Here is a 21,578-nt window from a genome sequence, read left to right on the forward strand (position 1 = left end):
GTGCCGCACTGTCGGAAGGGCAGTGCTGAGGGAGCACCGCACTGTCGGAGGGGCAGTGCTGAGGGAGTGCCGCACTGTCGGAGGGGCAGTGCTGAGGGAGTGCCGCATTGTCGGAGGGGCAGTACTGAGGGAGTGCCGCACTGTCGGAGGGGCAGCACTGAGGGAGCGCCGCACTGTCGGAGGGGCAGCACTGAGGGAGTACCGCTCTGTCGGAGGGGCAGTACTGAGGGAGTGCCGCATTGTCGGAGGGGCAGTACTGAGGGAGTGCCGCACTGTCGGAGGGGCAGCACTGAGGGAGTACCGCACTGTCGGAGGGGCAGTACTGAGGGAGTGCCGCATTGTCGGAGGGGTAGTACTGAGGAAGTACCGCACTGTCGGAGGGGCAGTGCTGAGGGAGTGCCGCACTGTCGGAGGGGCAGTGCTGAGGGAGTGCCGCACTGTCGGAAGGGCAGTGCTGAGGGAGCATCGCACTGTCGGAGGGGCAGTGCTGAGGGAGTGCCGCACTGTCGGAGGGGCAGTGCTGAGGGAGCGCCGCACTGTCGGAGGGGCAGCACTGAGGGAGTACCGCACTGTCGGAGGGGCAGTACTGAGGGAGTGCCGCATTGTCGGAGGGGCAGTACTGAGGGAGTGCCGCACTGTCGGAGGGGCAGCACTGAGGGAGTACCGCACTGTCGGAGGGGCAGTACTGAGGGAGTGCCGCATTGTCGGAGGGGTAGTACTGAGGAAGTACCGCACTGTCGGAGGGGCAGTGCTGAGGGAGTGCCGCACTGTCGGAGGGGCAGCACTGAGGGAGCGGCGCACTGTCGGAGGGGCAGCACTGAGGGAGCGCCGCACTGTCGGAGGTGCCGTCTTTCAGATGAGATGTGAAACCGAGGTCCCGTCTGCTCCCTCAGGTGGACGTAAAAGATCCCATGGCACTATTTCAAAGAAGAGCAGGGGAGTTCTCCCCGGTGTCCTGGGGCCAATATTTATCCCTCAATCAACATCACTAAAAAACAGATTATCAGGCCATCATCATATTGCTGTTTGTGGGAGCTTGCTGTGCGCAAATTGGCTGCCGTGTTTCCCACATTACAACAGTGACTACACTTCAAAAGTACTTCATTGGCTGTAAAGCACTTTGAGACGTCCGGTGGTCGTGAAAGGCGCTACAGAAATGAAAGAGTCTTTCTTTGAGAATTCTCACAGACACCAATTTTTTTTTAACCTTATGGCTCTGTTCCAGAAGGTTCCATTGTCACAGCTTTAAAAAAAATCTAAATTTAGGAGCCTGAGGATTCCGAGGTACAGTCTTTGACAAGAGATGCTAGACTCCCATTTTGCATTATAGTTCGTTTTCAAATCCGACAATGCGAGTCAGAACAAGGAGAAAAATAAATTACCTTTTAAAGAGGTAAAGGCGCCCCCTTCTCCTCTTGCAGTTCCAGTAGCTGAGAGTGCTGCCGTGTAAGCAGTGGGATCAGCAGAGAGGCAGCCTTCCGGAGCAGTGCCCTGACTCAAGCTTCGAACATGGGCTGGAGGCGAGCTGGGAGCAGGGGGCTAGGTCCAGAGTGCCTTTGATGTGAGCCCGTCCACATTCTGTCCTGGAAAGGGAGTCAAGACACAACATGCCATCAGGAAAGATATGTTGCCCTGCACACAATCAAAAGGGCAGTATTCTAATGGACAAGAATCGGGACTAATTCACTGAACAATGCATCAGATTAACTAGCTGCTCTGTGGCAGAAAAGTTAACCATCACGGTTCAGTCAGCGCACAGCAATGCAATCAGTGTTTAAAAGCACAGCGTGCTTCTTGAACTGGCATTGATGGAGGAGACAGCCTCACAATCAAAGGATTAGCCTCTTCAACAGATGAGTGGGTGGAATATTTTGTGTTTATTGTTGACCAGTGAAACACATTAAAAAGAAATTAATGAGTAGAATCAGACATACACTGTTCCCATTAAAGTCATCTTCACACGGCAAGCATTCGGTATAGAAAGATGCACGATGTACTGTAGCATAAGATGTGACCAAAAAGCTGAATACTGATGTTCAGCTTTATGACAGAGATGATGCTAAGAACCGCATGTAAAAAAAAAACAACATGGTTGAATGGTCAAATATGATCTCAATCTCAGTATTTCAGCTTCTGGTCTGAAAATCCTTTGGGAACTTATTGTTTGACCAGAGGGAGGAGTTTGTTGTACACCACTTGACCCTGAGTCACCGTGAACTCCAGCTGCAGACTTACACAACTTCTCAGTGACGGTGCAATACAGAACGCCACTTTGCATCAATGCAATGACCATCATATTAAAGATTAGAAATTAGGAAAATTCTTTCCGTACGGGACAGGAATTTCATACCAGAAAATGCAGTGTAAACAGAATCCACAATAGCTTTTCAAAGAGGAAATGGACAAATATTTGAAAATAAATCATCATCATAGACAGTCCCTCGGAATCGAGGAAGACTTGCTTCCACTCTTAGAATGAGTCCTTAGGTGGCTGAACAGTCCGATACGGGAATCTGTCACAGGTGGGACAGATAGTCATTGAGGGAAAGGGTGGGTGGGACAGGTTTGCTGCACGGCACGTTACAAGGCTATGTGGAAAGGGCAAGGAGATGGGACTAAGTGGATAAATGTGTCAACCGTGGCTCAGTGGGCAGCACCCTCGTCCCTGAGTCAGCAGGTTGTGGGTTCAAGCCCCACTCCAGAGACAGGAGCACAAAAAAAATCTAGATGATCACTCCCAGTGCAGTGCTGAGGGAGCACCGCACTGTCGGAGGGGCAGTTTTGAGGGAGCGCCGCACTGTCGGAGGGGCAGTGCTGAGGGAGCGCCGCACTGTCGGAGGGGCAGTGCTGAAGGAGCGCCGCACTGTCGGGAGGGGCAGTGCTGAAGGAACGCCGCACTGTCGGAGGGGCAGTACTGAGGGAGCGCCGCACTGTCGGAGAGGCAGTGCTGAGAGAGCGCCGCACTGTCGGAGGGGCCGTCTTTCGGATGAGACGTTAAAACCGAGACCTCGTCTGCTCTCAGGTGGATGTAAAAGATCCCATGGCACTATTTTGAAGAAGAGCAGAGGAGATATCCCTGGCGTCCTGGCCAATATTTTTATCAGTCATTGAACATAACAAAAAAAAAAAAACAGATGATCTGGTCATTATCACATTGCTGTTTATGGGAGCTTGCTTGTGAGTAAATTGGCTGCCACGTTTCCTACATTACAACAAAGATTACCAAAGTACTTCAATGGCTGTAAAACACTTTGAGACGTCCGGTGGTCGTGAAAGGCGCTATATAAATCCAAGTCTTTCTTTCTTTTAGATAGCTCTTTTAGAGAGCTGGCACATTGTATGATGAGAGAATGGCCTCCTTCTGGGCTGCAATATTCCATAACTTCAAACATGTCATTTATAGAGTCGTAGAAATTTACAGCACACGAGGTGGCCATTCGGCCCATCGTGTCTGTGCCAGCCGACAAAGAACTATCCAGCTAATCCCACTTTTCAGCACTTGGCCCTTCAAATACATATCCAAGTTTTTAAAAAAATGCAAGTAGAGTTTCTGCCTCTACCACCCTTTCAGGCAGTGAGTTCCAGGCCCTCACCACTCTCTGGGTGAAAAAAATTCTCCGCAACTCCTGTCTAATCCTTCTACCAATTACTTTAAATCTATCCCCTGTATGTGGATGTTATAAGGTAATAATTAGAGGGACTCAAATGAATTCATATTATGCGGTGTCTCTTCCAACAGATGTGACTCAGAGGATCCCAGTGTGAGTGAGTTTGTTGAGACGTTATGTTCACATTATTGATTATTGAATATGGTCAAATAACACTTAAGTTATGTCCCATTCACAATGGCTGGAATTGCCCCTTTAATGAGAAACAAGAAAGTTCACTTCTCTCTGCGATTGATGGCTGGCAATAAAACTGCACTCGGAAATCATGCAGTTCAATTAGCAGTTGTTAATTACGCCTCCAAGGCTCTATTCCCAGACCGTGCTGAGTTGTTCGGCCTGAGGCACTATGATTATTCTGTGTGTCCTCCTGCCCGAGGCACAGAGAGTAGGTAAAATATCAACATCAGTGTCCGTCAAGTGGCCACAATCCTTGCACCTGCATGGCTGCCAGTTGAGGAGGAGGCAGGGCTCAGCTGCGAAGCCCGCAGTGGTCAAATAGCCCGACTCACATCGCCCAGGCTCACACGTGGAAGAGTGGGCAAGATACTGGAAGGATTACATTAGGATATAAGGCACAGAAACAGGCCATTCGGCCCAACCAGTCCATGCCAGCATTTATGTTCCACTCAAGCCTCCTCCAGTCTTTCCTCATCTAAATCTATCGGCAAAACCCTCGATTCCCTTCTTCCTCATATACTTGTCCAGCCTCCCCTTAAATGCATCAATACTATTCGCCTCAACCCCTCCCTGTGGCAGCGAGTTCCACATTCTCACCACTCTCTGGGTAAAGAAGTTTCTCCTGAATTCCTGATTGGATTTCTTGGTGACTATCTTATATTGATGGCCTCTAGTTATGCTCTTCCCCACAAGTGGAAACATTCTCCCTGTATCCGCTCTGTCAAAACCTTTCATCATTTTAAAGACCTCTATGAGGTCACCCCTCAGCCTTCTCTCCCAGCCTGTTCATCCTTTCCTTATAGGTATACCCTCGCATTTCTGGTATCATCCTTGTAAATCTTCTCTGCATCCTCTCCAGTGCCTCTATATCCTTTTTATAATATGGCGACCAGAACTGTACGCAATGTGGTCTAACACTCTGATAGTGCTTGTGGAATTGGAGCCTGCATCTGCAGCTACAGGAGAGGGAAGGGGAGCAGAAATTAAGTTGGCAAGGGGAACATTGAGAGAATCATGGTCCCATTTAAAAAAGGGCTCAATAGTTTTCTCTGCCAGTTTACACTCAAACAATTTGTGCATCTCATAAATAGAGCAATGCACATGACATGCTTGAAATAGATGCGTCTAAACCACACATGCCAGTCGCTTGGGGAATTCTTCAGTTTGCACTACTAGACTAATAAATGACTCTGCAAGCAGTGTCTAGCACTCGCGGATTTTGTCCACCTACAACCCCACTTTCGAGCCGTCTCATTAGTGAACTGGTGACAACTTAGTGGCGGATGGGACCCAAATATGTCCCGACAATGCCGGCTGCCGCGGTGATCACAGGCCATCCCAGAATTCGTATTTTCCAATCATTCTGTCTCGACTTTCAGACACCAACGATGTCACAGTGCAGCGTCTTAATTGGAAATTCATTCTGGATGGCATCTTATTGCATGTGCAGCACAGTAATATCTGTACTGCAGTACTGACAGTACACAGTCAGAATTAAATTACCACCCTCTTTTTAAAAAGCAAATTTTATTGATCCAAGCTGGGAGATGGTAATTGGGAGTACTACAGCTGTCCCTAGCACCACTAGACTAGGGCAGGGGGCAATGAAAATCAATGTTCCCGGTCCTGATTGTTGTCAAGTGAGTCAAGTTCAAAAGCATGTGTGGAAATGGGCTTGGGCACGATGCCCCCCCACAGTTGAATAGCTAACAGGCAATGCCCATGCTCAACACGGAGGAAGCTACTTCGGTGAGGTACCAGAGGATGTGAGCATCGTCACCTCACCCGAGCAATAAGTCAGTGCCTTTCGAGAGATGTTGCCTGGATTGGAGAGTTTTAGCGATGAGAAAAGATTGGATAGGCTGGGGTTGTTTTCTTTGGAACAGAGGAGGCTGAGGGGAAGACCTGATTGAGGTGTATTAAATTATGAGGGGCCTAGATAGAGTGGATAGGAAGGACCTATTTCCTATAGCAGAGAGGTCAACAACCAGGGGGCATAGATTTAAAGTAATTGGGGGGAGGTTTAGAGGGAATATGAGAGGAAATTTTTTCACTCAGAGGGTGGTGGGGGTCTGGAACTCACTGCCTGAAAGGGTGGTAGAGGCAGAAACCTTCACCACATTTAAAAAGTACTTGGATGTGCAATTGGAGTGCCGTAACCTACAGGGCTACGGTCCTAGAGCTGGAAAGTGGGATAAGGCTGAATAGCTCTTTGTCGGCCAGCGCAGACACGAAGGGCCGGAATGGCCTCCTTCCGTGCTGTAAATTTCTCTGATTCCATGAGAGAGAAAACACAAGTGGAAAAGAAACCGACGGATCTTTGTCACCCGTTTGGAGGAATTACTGAAACAGACAATTATCACTGGAGCAACGATCCCCATAGGGAGCGGGACCACGCAGTAACCCGAGGCCCCCTCACCAGCTGCTGACGCTGCAAGAGGTATCGCGCCTGCTACGCGTTTGAAAGGGCCCGCGCAGGGAAAAAGAATGCGAGGGAACATTGCACTCGAGGCTGTCATTAACTCAGGCCGACAGCGACTGCATCATTTCAACTCGCCACATTACGATTCCTCGCACTACCAGAGGCAGCAAGATCTCCAAGTCACTGTACAATTAGGGCCACCGCCAGCTCAGGTGAAAACATTCCATCATCGAAGATGAACAGATGTTGTGTTAATGGTCAACAGGCTAAATGAGGCACAGTACAGAACGGGGGCTGGTAAAAGTCAGTGGGGAAATGGAATGAATGCACACACCACGGGTACAGTATAGGGCTGGTACTGTACGGGACGGAAATGAATGAACATCTAGCTTGTGCAATACAGCATCCGACAGAAAGGCTGAGGGCTGACTTGATCGATATCTTTTAAAATTATGAAGTGGTTCGATAGGGTAGATGTGAAGGAAAAAAATTGCAGGGCTACGGGGAAAGGGCAGGGGAGTGGGACTAGCTGAGGGCCGGCATGGGCTCGATGGGCCAAATGGTCTCCTTGAGTGCTTCAACCATTCTATGTAGAGGAAATGTTTACACTTGTTGGGAGGGGGGGTGGGGGTGCGGAGGGGGGGGGGAAAGAGGTGGGGGTGTCCAAAAATAGGGATCAGTAATATCAGACAGTCACTAATAAATCCAATGGGGAATTCAGGAGAAACTTCTTTACCCAGAGAGCGGTGAGAATGTGGAACTCGCTGCCACAGGGAGGGGTTGAGGCGAATAGTATCGATGCATTTAAGGGGAAGCTGGATAAACTCACGAGCGAGAAATGAAGAAGGGGGTTAAGCTGATAGGATTATATGAAATGGGGTGGGAGGAGGCTCGTGTGGAGCATTGACCAATTGGGGAGAATGGCCTGTGCTGTAAATTCAATGTATTCTAAGCCACGCAGAACCCTCTGAACACAATGATCTGATCAGAAATCCTAGCAACGGAAGAATGATACATGACCTCTGCAGCGCCTGCAGGACTTTCCCGTGCAAACGCAATTCCAATCACAACTCCACCACTACAGCATTGTATGGGCAAATTCCCTTTTACAGGAGAAATATTAGTGAACCTCCACCCTTAGCAACTCAGGGTTCTCCATCCAATCTTTATCAATAAGCAAAGACTTTGCAGAGGGAGAATCAGAGCTCGGGTTAAATGTACGCTTGAAATAAATTCTCTCATTTGTACAGTAACCAAGAGCATGCTGTACCACAGCTCACAGACTCTCCCTTTTTATGTTCAGACCCAGAGACAACAATCACTGCCTAGTGCGTTCTAGGCCTCACCCTGAGTATTGTGTTCAGTTTTGGTCTCCTAATCTGAGGAAGGACGTTCTTGCTATTGAGGGAGCGCAGCGAAGGTTCACCAGACTGATTCCCGGGATGACAGGACTGACATATGAGGAGAGACTGGATCAACTGGGCTTGTATTCACTGGAGTTTAGAAGAATGAGAGGGGATCTCATAGAAACATATAACATTCTGACGGGACTGGACAGGTTAGAGGCAGGAAGAATGCTCCCAATGTTGGGGAAATCCAGAACCAGGGGTCACAGTCTAAGGATAAGGGGTAAGCCATTTAGGACCGAGATGAGAAGAAATTTCTTCACTCAGAGAGTGGTGAACCTGTGGAATTCTCTACCACAGAAAGTTGTTGAGGCCAGTTCGTTGGATATATTCAAAAGGGAGTTAGATGTGGCCCTTACGGCTAAAGGGATCAAGGGGTATGGAGGGAAAGCAAGAAAGGGGTACTGAGGGAATGATCAGCCATGATCATATTGAATGGTGGTGCAGGCTCGAAGGGTCGAATGGCCTACTCCTGCACCTATTTTCTATGTTTCTATGCTGCTCTCCCTGGTTTAGATTTGTCGACTGCACTACTTTCCAAGGCTCCCCACACTCCTGATCTCCGAAATAAAAAACTAGTTTATGACGACGGGTCACCAATCTGAAACGTCAACTCTCATTTCTCTCACCACTGACGCTGCCTGACCCGCTGAGTATTTCCGGGTTTTAATTTCAGATTTCCAGCATCCGCGGTATTTTGCTCCTGATCTCTCTGGCCTCCCACATTCTACCCCACGCAAACTGGAGGTCATCCCAAAAACGGCTGCCTTGTGTCCTAACTCGCACCGAGTCCCACTCACCCATCACCCCCGTGCTCGCTGCCCCGTGTCCTAAATCGCACCGAGTCCCGCTCACACATCACCCCCTGTGCTCGCTGACCCGTATCCTAACTCGCACCGAGTCCCGCTCACACATCACCCCCTGTGCTCGCTGACCCGTATCCTAACTCGCACCGAGTCCCGCTCACACATCACCCCCTGTGCTCGCTGACCCGTATCCTAACTCGCATCGAGTCCCGCTCACCCATCACCCACTGTGCTCGCTGCCCTGCGTCCTAACTCGCACCGAGTCCCGCTCACACATCATCCCCTGTGCTCGCTGACCCGTATCCTAACTCGCATCGAGTCCCGCTCACCCATCACCCCCTGTGCTCACTGCCCCGTGTCCTAACTCGCACCGAGTCCCGCTCACCCATCACCCACTGTGCTCGCTGCCCCGTGTCCTAACTCGCACCCAGTCCCGCTCACCCATCACCCTCTGTGCTCGCTGCCCCGTGTCCTAACTCGCACCCAGTCCCGCTCACCCATCATCCCCTGTGCTCACTGCCCCGTATCCTAACTCGCATCGAGTCCCGCTCACCCATCACCCACTGTGCTCGCTGCCCCGTGTCCTAACTCGCACCCAGTCCCGCTCACCCATCATCCCCTGTGCTCACTGCCCCGTATCCTAACTCGCATCGAGTCTCGCTCACACATCACCCCCTGTGCTCGCTGACCTACATTGGCTCCATGTTTTCAAATCCCTCCATGACCTCACCCCCTCCCTATATCTGTAATCTCCTCCGGCCCCACAACCCCCCACCACCCCCCCCAAACCGCAATATCTGCGCTCCTCTAATTCTGCTCTCGAGCATCCCTGATTATAACTGCTAAACCATTGGTGGCCGTGTCTTCAGCTGCCTGGGCCCCAAGCTCTGGAACTCTCTCCCTAAACCTCTCTGCCTCTCTATCCTCCTATAAGACGCTCCTTAAAACCTTCCTCTTTGAACAAGCTTTTGGTCATCTGCCCCAATATCTTCTTATGTGGCTCAGTGTCAAATTTATTTGTTCTGTCTTCATCATAGGCGTTCCCTCGAAACGAGGATGACTTGCTTCCACGCCAAAAAAAGGACAAGTTCACAGGACTTCAATGAAGGACCTGAACTACATCCTGAAGGGTGGAAGATGCCTCTGTGTGGATTTTTTTAACGTTGTTGCACACCAGCCACCACATGGGCTTGACAGAGCGAGGTCTTGGTCCAGTGGCAAGGATTACCCAGGACGACTGGAGACCAGCTCTGCTACATGGACCTAGTGCACACACATATCGCAGTGTGGGCTGGTCCCGTGCTGCCCCTGGGCCCCTGGTCCCGAACTCGCGCCTCCCCTGTGCTCCGATCACGTCTCTCTAGTCTCTTGCCGCTCCTTCGCCCCTCCTGCTGTATTTGCCCACGCTCCAATCACCGCCCTGGATCTTTGTTTTGTCTTACAACACTGCCTTTATATAGTTAAAGGCGCTATATAAATACAGGTTGTCGTTGATCTCTGAACACTGGCCACTGCCTCGAGGCAAGTTCTCCCGAAGTACATCACAGCCCGATCCCCTAGAAATCCCCATCGGAAGCTGCAATGCTACACGGATATTTTGCAAACTGCAAAAACCTTGAGGGAGTCTCTCCATGCTGCATAATTTCCATAATTCGAACTTTGCAGGGCAGCCAGAAATGACAAAGTATGCACAGGGAAGCATCGTTTCACATTGGGGGAACAAGATGTTACCAGGTTAAAAATAAACGGCGTTACATTTCAAGTCAACGGCAGCTGAAACAATCAAGACTGCGAAGTAACAAGTTTCATACAGATACTCAAATTATTATTTACACAAGGGGGAGGGGGAAGGTGACGGTGAAATATGATTGGATTTATAATCACAAAAAGCATCAGGGCTCCGTAATAACTCATTTGGTAAAAGGCAGTGTGTAAGGAGATCACATGGCTCCGGTTGGGGTGGAGTGTAGAATGTTTCAGTGTGAGGGGTGTCGCAGTTGTGTGGGGCGGACTGGTTGGGCTGGGTGCTCTTTACCTGTCCACCATTGTTCATTGTTCGTAGGTTTATATGTAACCTTCAGGGCTGCTGACCGAGGGCCGTGCGGCTCTTTGTCGGCCGGCGCAGACACGATGGGCCGGAATGGCCTCCTTCTGCCCTGTAAATTTCTATGTTTCTATGTAATGAGCCGCAGATACCAGAAATACACGAGAGATAAGAATTAGGAGCAGGAGTCGGCCATTCGGCCCCTCGAGCCTGCTCCACCATTCAATAAGATCATGGTTGATCATTGACCTCAATTCCACTTTCCCGCCCGAACCCCATATCCCTAGATACTCCTAGAGTCCAAAAATCTATCGATCTCAGCCTTGAACATACTCAACGATTCAATATCTACAGTCCTTTGGGGTAGAGAGTTCCAAAGATTCACAACTCTCTGAGTGAAGAAATTCCTCATCTCAGTCTTAAATGGCCCACCCCTTATCCTGTGACTATGACCCCTAGTTCCACACTCTCCAACAATTTCTCAGCATCTACCCCATCAATCTCCTTCAGAATCTTGTAAGTTTCAATGAGATCACCTCTCATTCTCTCCAGAGAGTATAGGCCCGTTCTACTCAACCTCTCCTCCTGGGACAACCCTCTCATCCCAGGGATCAGTCTAGTGAACCTTCGTTGCACTGTCCCCAAGGCAAGTATGTCCTTCCTGAGATAGAGACACTAAAACTGTGCACAGTACACCAGGTGTACCAAGTCCCTGTACAATTGTAGCAAGACTTCCTTAGCTAGGCTCCATTACCAGTTTGCAATAGGTTAGCTTAGCTCTACAGGACAGGAGTGTCCTAAGTGCTCCAGAGATTGGGAAGGTAAAAAAATCAGCCAGGCTTATTACCCAGAGATCCCACCACCCACTTCCGTCTCCAACGCTAGAAAATGTGCATCTGCAGACAACAACAACTTGTATTTATATAGCGCCTTTAACGTAGTGAAACGTCCCAGGGCGCTTCACAGGAGCGTTATGCGATAAAAATTTGACACCGAGCCACATAAGTAGAAATTAGCGCAGGTGACCAAAAGCTTGGTCAAAGAGGTCGGTTTTAAGGAACGTCTTGCAGGAGGAAAGAGAGGCGGAGAGGTTTAGGGAGGGAGTTCCAGAGCTTGGGGCCCAGGCAACAGAAGGCACGGCCACCGATGGTAGAGCGATTATAATCAGGGATGCTCAGGAGGGCAGAATTAGAGGAGTGCAGACATCTCGGGGGGGTTGTGGGGGCTGGAGGAGATTACAGAGATAGGGAGGGGCGAGGGACGAAGATCGCCTGCTCTTTCGAAGAGCCAGCACAGGCACGACGGGCCGAATGGCTTCCTTCGGTGCTGTAAGTTTCTTTGATTCTATCAAGAAAGTGAAGGCGGCAGCAGATTGTTACTTTATAAAAGTTAAGAAGATTACACAGGATGAAAGGAAAGCTGGAAAAACAAAGTGCACATGTGGCACTGAGAAGAATATTCTCTAGGTACAGTTGCGAAGGGCGATGATGGGCAGGCACAGTGCCGTAGGAATGTTGAAACGAGTTTAGTCAACGGTTTCCACCATCAAAAGCAGAGCGGTACGGCTAAGCCAGTAATAAAGTTCAGAGAAGATGTAGGTCAGTCATGAAATATTCATTGTACTATTCCTGCAATATTTATACAACCAGGATCTGATGGAATATATCCAATAATGCTTAAAGGAGAGTGGAACTGGTGATTCTAGTCACCAACGCTTCCGAGAGCATTGATCCGTCTTTGAGTAGCTCGGATTGTTGTCCTGCTCATGTCGCCACCACCACTCAGGGCAAATGTTGGGCATGTTCCAACTGGCCTTGCGCCGGAGCCAGGGTAGGAGAAAAGTGGCCAGGCGTCTGGCTCTTTGCTCTCCAGTAACTGCTGCTCCAGGCATGTGTATTGTGGGCATTACGATGCACCATGTTTCACTGTGACAATCCCCATGGCCAAGTACCCTTGGACATCTAGGCTCATATATTTTTTTTTTTAAATAGGAGCAGGAGTCGGCCATTCGGCCCCTCGAGCCTGCTCCGCCATTCGATAAGATCATGGCTGATCTGATCTTGGCCTCAGCTCCACAAACCTTGACTCCCTTATTGTTCAAAGGTCTGTCCATCTCCACCTTAAATATATTCAATGACCCAGCCTCCACAGCTCTCTGGGGCAGAGAATTCCACAGATTCACCACCCTCAGAAGAAATTCCTCCTCATCTCCGTTTTAAATGGGCAACCCCTGAAACTCTGCCCCCTAGTTCTAGATTCCCCCACGAGGGGAAACATCCTCTCTGCATCTACCCTGTCAAGCCCCCTCAGAATCTTATACGTTTCAATAAGATCCCCTCCTATTCTTCTAAACTCCAATGAGTATAGGCCCAACCTTTCTTCATAAGACAACCCCCTCATCTCAGGAAACGTTACAATAAACACACAGGCATCTTCCACCCCCTCAATTGGAGTTCAGGACCTGGAACATCGGGTCGTTCATCGAAACATCTGTGAACTCGTGTGGAAGCAAGTCATCCTCGATCGAGGACCGCCTATGGTGATACTTCCTTAAATAAGAAGACAAAACTGTACGCAGTACTCCAGGTGTGGTCTCACCAATGCCCTGTACATGCATGGAATAGCCACTTGGTTGCGATACCAGAGCGCAGTACCCCAGCAATGGTCAAAGGCTTCAGAAGAGGTGGGGGAAAAATTAGCGTAAAAGGGAAGAGAAGGGGGCGGGAGGGGGAGGAGGAGATAGGCACAAGTGCAACTGGGACGTTGCAATTTATTTAACCTTAACTGTCACAGGATCAACTGTAAAGGCAGAATTCGCATTTCTATAGCGCCTTTCACAACCACAAGATATCCCAAAGTGCTTTACAGCAAGGCTCCACAAACAGCAATTAGATCATCGATTCCATTTGTTTGAGGGATAAATATTGGACAGGACCCCAGGGAGAACTCCTCTGCTCTTCTTCAAAATAGTGCCATGGGATCTTCTGCATCCATTCGAGAGCAGACAGGGCCTTGGTTTAATGTCTCATCCGAAAGACGGCACCTCCGACAGTGCGGATCTCCCTCAGTACTGCCCCACCGACAGTGCGGCGCTCCCTCAGTACTGCCCCTCCAACAGTGCGGTGCTCCCTCAGTACTGCCCCTCCGACAGTGCAGCGCTCCCTCAATACTGCCCCTCCAACAGTGCAGCACTCCCTCAGTTAATTATAACTGCATTCAAGTCTCTTAAGTGGGACTTGAACTTTGTGACTCGGAGTGCTATCCCATCGAGCCACAGCTGACTAGTATGCCGCATGTTGCAGGGAATTAGTTGCAAGTCCATTAGCTCAAATCATAAGATTATGAAACATATCTGACTAAGGCATGGTGTATTTCAGCAATTCACACGAGTCAAGAGAAGGTACGTTATTCTATCAATATCTAATTTACTTCGCTCAAATGTTTACTGTCCCAGACTTCTTCCTTACAGAAGGTCACTGAGGCGCAGGTTGGAGATTCTCTCCCGCTCAATCAGTGGCTTAAGGCTCTATGGAAAACAGCCCAGAAAATCATTTATTCACAGAGGCTGAGCTACCAGAAATGGTTTAAAATCTGATCCCCGAGCCGGGCCTTCTGCCAGTAGCTAAACAGCAACACCCACTACCCCTCCACTGCACTGTTGGAGGGGGCCGTCTTTTGGATGAGACGTTAAACCGAGGTCCCGTCTGCCCTCTCAAGTGGACACAAAAGATCCTATGGCACTATTGCGGAGTGAAGCAGGGAGGTTATCCCTGGTGTCCTGTGGCCAATATTTATCCCGCAGCCAACATCACTAAAAACAGATGATCTGGGTCATTATCACAATGCTGTCCGTGGGAGCTTGCTGTGCGCAAATTGGCTGCCTCGTTTCCTACATTACAACAATGACTACGCTCCAAAAAAGAACTTAATTGGCTGGAAAGCGCTTTGGGATGCCCTGAAGTCATGAAAGGCGCTATACAAATGCACGTTCTTTCTTTCTGTTCTTGGGCGCGCACAGGAAGTGAGAGGAGTTGGTTGTTGTGCATTTGCTCTCTGGGTCACCACACCGCCCGGTGGAGCTCACCACAGATAGTGTGAAAGGGTCGGTGCATCTCATGGAGGTCACGGTCCGAAAAGAGAAACAAAGAAAACTCAGCAAGTACAAACAACAACAACAACTTGTATTTATATAGCGCCGTTAACGTAGTGAAACGTCCCAAGGCGCTTCACAGGAGTGGAATGTTGGCCTTCATTGCAAAAGGGATGGAGTACAAAAGCAGGGAGGTGTTGCTGCAACTGTATAGGGTATTGGTAAGGCCGCACCTGGAGTACTGCGTGCAGTTTTGGTCACCTTACTTAAGGAAGGATATACTGGCTTTGGAGAGGGTACAGAGATGATTCACTAGGCTGATTCGAGAAATGAGGGGGTTACCTTATGATGATAGATTGAGTAGACTGGGTCTTTACTCCTTGGAGTTCAGAAGGATGAGGGGTGATCTTATAGAAACATTTAAAATCATGAAAGGGATAGACAAGATAGAGGCAGAGAGGTTGTTTCCACTGGTCGGGGAGACTAGAACTAGGGGGCACAGCCTCAAAATACGGGGGAGCCAATTTAAAACCGAGTTGAGAAGGAATTTCTTCTCCCAGAGGGTTGTGAATCTGTGGAATTCTCTGCCCAGGGAAGCAGTTGAGGCTAGCTCATTGAATGTTTTCAAGTCACAGATAGATAGATTTTTAAGCAATAAGGGAATTAAGGGTTACGGGGAGCGGGCGGGTAAGTGGAGCTGAGTCCACGACCAGATCAGCCACGATCTTATTGAATGGCGGAGCAGGCTCGAGGGGCTAGATGGCCTACTCCTGTTCCTAATCCTTATGTTCTTATGTCATGACATAAAAATATGACACCGTGCCGCATAAGTAGAAATTAGTAGAAAATGTTAGGTTTTAAGGAGCGTCTTGAAGGAGGATAGAGAGGTAGAGAGGCGGAGAGGTTTAGGGAGGGAGTTCCAGAGCTTGGGGCCCAGGCAACAGAAGGCACGGCCACCGATGGTGGAGCGATTATAATCAGGAATGCTCAGGAGGGCAGAGTTAGAGGAGCGCAGACATCTTGGGGGGGTTGTGGGGCTGGAGGAGATTTCAGAGATAGGGAGGGGTGAGGGCCATGGAGGGATTTGAAAATAAGGATGAGAATTTTGAAATCGAGGCGTTGCTTAACCGGGAGCCAATGTAGGTCAGTGAAGGCATCTTTTAGCCACGGCAGGCATTTCAATACCTCCTCCGAAGGGCGAGATGCCCATCATATAGTTCCATTTCCTTTTCAAGCCTGCAGATGAAGGAGTCTGGTCATGCTCATGCCTGGAGTAACCCGTATCAAAAAATTCCTCACTACTGAACCTCGTTTGTCTAATGGAATTCCAGCAATCTGGCATGAAATGCTTTACGCACCAGAACCAGCTTGAACAGATGTGACTGTGAAATTGAGGAGTGTTTTTTTTTAAAAAGTGTCTACAATAGATTAACAATCTTGCGTATGAGTGAACTCCTTGTTCACAAACCACTTCCTTTTTGATTTTTGGTCACACTTCTAGGTCAACATTGAAATTGCTCAGTTATAACAGGAATTTTCTATGTAAACACCTCCAGTAACACTGTAGTAATGGCAGCAACCACCAGGCAGCGTTGTGGTGTCTCCAGCTCCTGTTCTTGCACACCACTGTGTCCTGACACGCTGAGCAACTTCATGAGGTTTACATAAAGCAGCCTTTTCAATCTTCAACCAGCAATGTTGCAGGAACACAAGAGATATTTGGATGATGTTTTTGAAGAAACATTTATACGTAATCACCATCACCCTGGTAAAGTGGAGTGCTTCAGCATCAGAAATACAACACGCATCAAAATTAAATATCGTTAAAAATTGAAGCACACATTTTAATTATGGAAATTTGAATTTTGGACAAAGCTGATACCTAAATGAAATTAGATAAAGCACACTGGTGTTCTCTCCAATCTCTTCTAATTAATTCCCCTGCTCTCGGTTAGTGCTGGGCTACAATCCACCTCCGGTACATCACGTGTGAGCTAGACAACGGGAGCTGACACACTATTTGAAGTGGAGTTATCACAGCCAAGTCCAATCCTATCCTCAGCTGACAGCCACGCGTGCTGGCCTGTTGGACACGGTATCACTCTTACCTCGGAGTCAGAGGATTGAGGCTCCGAGCCCCACCAACCAGGCTGACACTTCAGTGCTATCCTGCGGACGAGACAGTAAACCAAGGCTTGCTTCAGTGTGTCTCATGACTTTAAAGATTCCAAATGCACTATTCAACAGAGGAACGGAAGCGATTTCCTGGTGTCCTGGTCACCATTAACAAACTGATCGTTGCCTTAATTGCTGGGATCTTGCTATGCGCACAATGGCCATTGTGTTAACCAACAAAATAACAGCCACTGCGCTTCAATCAGAAATAGGAGCAGGAGTTGGCCCCTCGAGCCTGCTCTGCCATTCAATATCACGGCTGATCCGATCTTGGCCTCAACTCCACTTTCCTGCCTGTTCCCCATAACCCTCAACTCCCCTGTAATTCAAGAATCTGTCCCTCTCCACCTTAAATATATTCAATGACCCAGCCTCCACAGCTCTCTGGGGCAGAGAATTCCAAAGATTCACGACCCTCAGAGAAGAAATGTCTCCTCATCTCCGTCTTAAATGGGCGACCCCTTATTCTGAAACTATGCCCCCTAGTTCTAGATTCACCCACGAGGGGAAACATCCTCTCTGCATCCACCCTGTCCAGCCCCCTCAGAATCTTACATGCTTCAATAAGATCACCTCTCATTCTTCTAAACTCCAATGAGTATAGGCCCAAACTGCTCAACCTTTCTTCAAAGTATTACATTCTAGGTTCAGATCAGGGCAGAGACAGGTCACACAAATTCGGACTTTGAAACTTCAACATCCGAGAGCTGTAAACTCAACCAACTCCACATTCATCAAGACAGTGAAACCAAAGCCATCAATCTGCCTCTACCAATTCACCAGCCACACACACCTTTAGACCAGTGCTACCTCACAACACAGCCTTACACCAGTCCTACATCACCACAGTGACTACACTTCAAAAGTACTTCATCGGCTGTAATGCGCTTTGCGACGTCCCGAGGTAAGGCGCTATATAAATGCAAGTCTTTCTTTCTTTCTTTATAGACCAAAGGCAAATATTACAGTGGCCGAAAATCTATCAGACATCACATCATCCAGAAGAGCTGACAATCACATGGTCGACTTCAATCCACCCCGCTGTTTGGTAGACAAACACGGCAGCCAACTTGACCACATGAAGGTCTCACAAACAGCCAATGAGATGAATGATGACCGATCGGTGCTGGCACTGTTGGTTGAGGGCCGAAAGGAGCAGCTTCATTTTACACAAGAAATATTGCATGGTGACGGGGCTGCACTTTTTCACCTTCAATTAAAATGGAAGGATCCACTTCTGCTTCCTAGCAGGCTCTATCCATTGGGTAATTTGTGTGGTAATGTGTGTGTGTGTGTGTGTGACGCTGATCTTTGAGAAAATTATTTACCGCAACAACATCTTGATTTATAGTGAATCAGGAAGTTTTGGTTAGGTGGGAACAAGCTTAGGTTTTTAATTGGGTATAGATTGTAGGAGGAATGGAATTCAAATCGTTTTGAAATTCTCAGAAAGAGCAAGTCAGAGTTGGAGACAGTGCAAAGGGCCTTGGTTTCAATGTTGCAACGCTGTTAGTAGGAGTCAGAGAGTCACTACGGCACAGAAGGAGGCCATTCGGCCCATCAAGTCCATGCCGGCTCTCTGGAAAGCAATCCAGTCAGTCCCATTCTCCCGCTCTATCCCTGCAAGTTCATTTCCCTCAATTGACTGTCAATATTCTTTTGAAATCATTGATCGTCTTTGCTTCCACCACCCTCGCCGGTAGCAAGCTCCGGGTCATCACCACTCGCTGCATAAAAGAGAGAGAGAGCCCGAGAGAGAGAGTGAGTGAGTGAGTGCCCGAGAGAGAGTGAGTGAGTGAGTGCCCGAGAGAGAGTGAGTGAGTGAGTGCCCGAGAGAGAGTGAGTGAGTGAGTGCCCGAGAGAGAGTGAGTGAGTGCCCGAGAGAGTGAGTGCCCGAGAGAGAGAGAGAGAGTGAGTGTCCGAGAGAGAGTGAGTGCCCGAGAGAGAGAGTGAGAGTGAGTGTCCGAGAGAGAGTGTCCGAGAGAGAGAGTGAGTGTCCGAGAGAGAGAGTGTCCGAGAGAGAGTGTCCGAGAGAGAGTGTCCGAGAGAGAGTGAGTGAGTGCCCAAGAGAGAGAGTGAGTGTCCGAGAGAGTGAGTGTCCGAGTGAGTGAGTGCCCGAGAGAGAGAGTGAGTGCCCGAGAGAGAGAGTGAGTGCCCGAGAGAGAGAGTGAGTGCCCGAGAGAGAGTGTCCGAGAGAGAGAGTCCGAGAGAGAGAGTCCGAGAGAGAGAGAGTGTCCGAGAGAGTATGGCTCTGTCAGAGTGTGAACATAAGAACATAAGAATTAGGAGCAGGAGTAGGTCATCCGGCCCCTCGAGCCTGCTCCACCATTCAATAAGATCATGGCTCATCTGAGCTTGGCCTCAACTCCACTTTCCTGCCTGTTCCCCATAACCCTTGACTGCCCTGAGTCTCTGTAAGTGTGTGTCTGTCAATGTGCAGTGATCTGTCAGTGTGCGGTGGTCTGTCAGTGTGTGCCTGTCAGTGTGTGTGCCTGTCAGTGTGTGGGTCTGTCAGTGTGTGACTGTGAGAGTGTGTGCCTGTCAGTGTGTGGGTCTGTCAGTGTGTGAGTGTGTGCCTGTGGGAGTGTGTACTTGTGAGTCTGCCAGTGTGTGTGGGTCTGTCAGTGTGTGACTGTCAGTGTGCGGGGGGTCTGTCAGTGTGCGGTAGTCTGTCAGTGTGTGTGCCTGTCAGTGTTCGGGGGGGGGGGTCTGTCAGAGTGTGTGGGCCTGAGAGTGTGTGGGGGTCTGTCAGTGTGAGTGGATCTGTCAGTGTGTGTGTGCCTGTGAGTGTGCCTGTCAGTGTGTGTGGGGGTCTGTCAGTATGTGTGTATGTGTGCCTGAGAGTGTGTGTGTGGGTCTGTCAGTGTGTGTGTGTGCCTGTGAGAGCGTGTGCCTGTGAGTCTGTGTAGGGGAGAACATGTCCCTGTGGAATTCTATCACAATGTTCAGCCACTGATGAGTTTAAAGGGTTCGCTGAGCTCATATTTCACACACACACACACACACACTCTGACTCCTCATCTATAGGCAAAACCTCCCTGCACTTTCCTCAAAGACTCAACACATTATGTAAACTTCTCACATCTCCAGTGCCACAAGAAACCACCGCAGCAACACAATCTAAACTGGCAGAGGGTTTGCTCAGTGCCCTGGCTGTGTGAAGATGATGCGGGAGCGCTGCTGGGGCCCACTCGGCATTTCTCACAGCCACGCTGGGTTTTAATCGGTGACTCATTAACAGATAACTCCGCAGAATAAAAAAAAACAAAATCACGATTCCAGGCTCAACTTTCAACACTTACCTCACAAGCTCTCCATTTCTGTTTTTGTTTAAAGAAAACTAGTCCAGCTTTTGTCCTTCAAGAATTTCGGACACTTTGCATAGACAGAATCATTTCCTCGTACTCCTTTTCAGCTTCCCAGATAAAGAGGTCAATGTTTTCCCTACAGTCACAGGGATTATGTTACACCAGTTTCGTTGGTCCTGTCGCTGAACCACTCAAAACAAGTTTCGTGACGTTTGCCGGAGCATGGCTACGCCCCCTCATCAAGCACTAACCGCAGGAGTGGAGTTTCACGTAGTTTTTGAGCCTCTTACAAATGCTGAGTGCTCGGGCTGGATTCAGCCTTACTCTCAGGCTCTGCTAGCACTGCTTTATGCATCCTTCAGTCACCGGAATCCAGCACAAGTGACCCCGAGGAGAGAGTTGGGGGCCGAGGTAGACCTCCTCACCCAAAGCAACAGAAGTGTCGGCCGTGGCTCAGTGGGCAGCACCCTCGCCTCTGAGTCACAAGGTTGTGGTTCGAGTCCCACTCCAGGGACTTGAGCACTGAAAAAAAAATCTAGGCTGACACTCCCAGTGCAGCGCTGAGGGAGCGCCGCACTGTCGGAGGGGCAGCGCTGAGGGAGCGCCGCACTGTCGGAGGGGCAGCGCTGAGGGAGCGCCGCACTGTCGGAGGGGCAGCGCTGAGGGAGCGCCGCACTGTCGGAGGGGCAGCGCTGAGGGAGCGCCGCACTGTCGGAGGGGCAGCGCTGAGGGAGCGCTGCATTGTCGGAGGCGTGGTGCTGAGGGAGTGCTGCACCGTCGGAGAGGCAGCACTGAGGGAGTGCTGCACTGTCGGAGGGGCCGTCTTTCGGATGAGACATTAAACCGAGGTCCCATCTGCTCTCTCAAGTGGATGTAAAAGTTCCCACTGTACTAATTCAAAGAAGAGCAGGGGAGTTATCCTTGGTGTCCCGGCCAATATTTATCCCTTAGTCAACATAACCAAAAAAAACAGATTATCTGGTCATTATCACATTGCTGTTTGTGTGAGCTGTGCGCAAATTGGCTGCCACGATTCCCACATTACAACAGTGACTACACTCCAAAATTTACTTCATTGGCTGTAAAGCGCTTTGAAGACGTCCGGTGGTCGTGAAAGGCGCTATATAAGTGCAAGTCTTTCAACAGAGGGGTCGAGGAGCTGCAGATTAATGAGTAGGCATTCATCTCCAAAGACTGCCCCTGTTTTGATTTCTTAACTGAGTCCAGAATTGTGCCTCTTCCCGTGCAGTGACTCGATAGTTTGGTAGCTGACGGCCATATGCCTCCCTGCCCACAATCAGCATGGGCTTGACTAAGCTATACAAAGAGAAGGGGGCGGAAAGGCTTGTATTTAGACAAGCACGTCCCTCAAACGTCCAAGTACTCAGTGTACAATGGATTACTTTCAAGTGCTGTGATTGCCGTCATCTTGGCAAACCCGCCAGTCACTCTGCACACAGCAAGCTCCCACCAACAACAATC

The 21,578-nt window shown here is 49.4% G+C and overlaps 1 protein-coding gene across 1 annotated transcript in view; it reads right to left on the reverse strand.

The window, feature by feature from the left end:
• The window catches only part of LOC139239025 (serine/threonine-protein kinase PAK 5-like), a 59,370-nt gene extending 38,803 nt beyond the window's left edge, over positions 1-20,567 (reverse strand). Inside the window, exons 1-2 of the mRNA XM_070867528.1 lie at positions 20,091-20,567; positions 1,383-1,583 (exon numbers count right to left, since the gene is read on the reverse strand). The gene's annotated coding sequence lies outside the window, so the exon portion shown is untranslated. The remainder of the gene's footprint in view (positions 1-1,382; positions 1,584-20,090) is intronic.
• Between the last annotated feature and the right edge of the window lie 1,011 nt (positions 20,568-21,578).

The sequence above is a fragment of the Pristiophorus japonicus genome, chromosome 26, assembly GCF_044704955.1.
Source record: "Pristiophorus japonicus isolate sPriJap1 chromosome 26, sPriJap1.hap1, whole genome shotgun sequence".
NCBI lineage: Eukaryota > Metazoa > Chordata > Chondrichthyes > Pristiophoridae > Pristiophorus > Pristiophorus japonicus.